The 1,229-nt window shown below is 44.4% G+C and overlaps 1 non-coding gene across 1 annotated transcript; it reads left to right on the forward strand.

Moving 5' to 3' along the window:
* Positions 1–681: 681 nt before the first annotated feature.
* On the forward strand, positions 682–789 carry LOC148565157 (small nucleolar RNA R71). The gene has a single exon (XR_015885185.1). It is a non-coding gene; the product is annotated as a small nucleolar RNA R71 (small nucleolar RNA).
* The last annotated feature ends 440 nt before the right edge of the window (positions 790–1,229 follow it).

Genomic DNA, 1,229 nt, shown 5'->3' on the forward strand with positions numbered 1-1,229 from the left:
CTGTTGTCTCCGATCAATAGATTATAGTAAGTCATCATTAGAAGATGAAGAAGGATAAGTAATTTGAGAGGTCTGCTGTTGGATATTCTGTGGTCCTTGGGATTGCCTCAGGTGAGGTGCTCTGTAGGGCTGGTTCTGGTTCTGCTGCCTGTTGTTGTTGTCCCTCCAATTCTGGTTAGAATTGTCCTGCCATCCATGGCTGTAATTGCCACCTTGATTGTACCCTTGGTTGGGGCGGTCATAGAAGTTATGAGTGGCTGCCACGGTGTTGTCTTTCTGCTGGAGCTACGGACATTCATCAGTATAATGGCTATAATCAGCACAGATTCCGTAAACTCTCTGTGGGACTAACTTTGGCCTTGCTGTAGTGGAGAAGGTTGAGCTTGTTGAACTTGTTGTTGATTCAATTGCATCTGCTTCAGCAAGTTGGTCATTTCACAGATACTCTGAGTTAGAGCAGCAATCTCTCTGCTAGAGGATACTTCTGCAACGGCTTTTGAACGGCCTTGTTTCTGCCTGTGATTCCGAGTGGATTCAGCTAAGTCGCTGATTAATTGCCATGCCTCATCAGTGGTCTTATACTTTTTCATAGACCCATTTCTAGCACTTTCTAATGTGGTCTTATCTCTTATCTTGGGGCCTCATGCCCTGTGTGACGTAACCGAGTAACACTATCTTGTCAATCATATGGTGGGGGCATGCTTCCAGAAGATTATTGAAGCGCTCCCAGTACTCATAGAGAGTCTCGAATTCGTCCTGAACAATCATGGAAATGTCTTTCCTTAGTTTATCAGTAACTTCAGCTGGAAAGAACTTTTCCAAGAATTCTCTTCTAAGTGTATCCCAGTTGGATACAGTTGCTGCGGGTTAAGTGTAGTACCACAATCTTGTCTTTCCTTCAAGAGAAAATGGGAAAGCTTTCAACAGAATTGAAGTTTCATCTGCACCATCACGCATGACAGTAGAACAGGCTGCTTGAAAATCTCTCAGGTGCTTGATAGGCTCTTGAGTAGGTAAGCCATGAAACTTGGGCATCAAATTGATCAGTGCGGTCTTTATTTCAAAATTTGTAGCCACCGCTGGGTGATGCGCTTGAAACGGTTGCATTGTAAAATCAGGGGCTCCAGCCTCCTGGATAGTAACTCTCCTAGGTGCTTCCATGTCACGTACACGTAAATCAACCGAATTAGTAGAACGGGGGCTGGTTTCTTCCTCAAATGACGTTTCAG

The sequence above is a fragment of the Arachis ipaensis genome, chromosome B5 (assembly GCF_059453495.1).
Source record: "Arachis ipaensis isolate K30076 ecotype BB chromosome B5, ASM5945349v1, whole genome shotgun sequence".
NCBI lineage: Eukaryota > Viridiplantae > Streptophyta > Magnoliopsida > Fabales > Fabaceae > Arachis > Arachis ipaensis.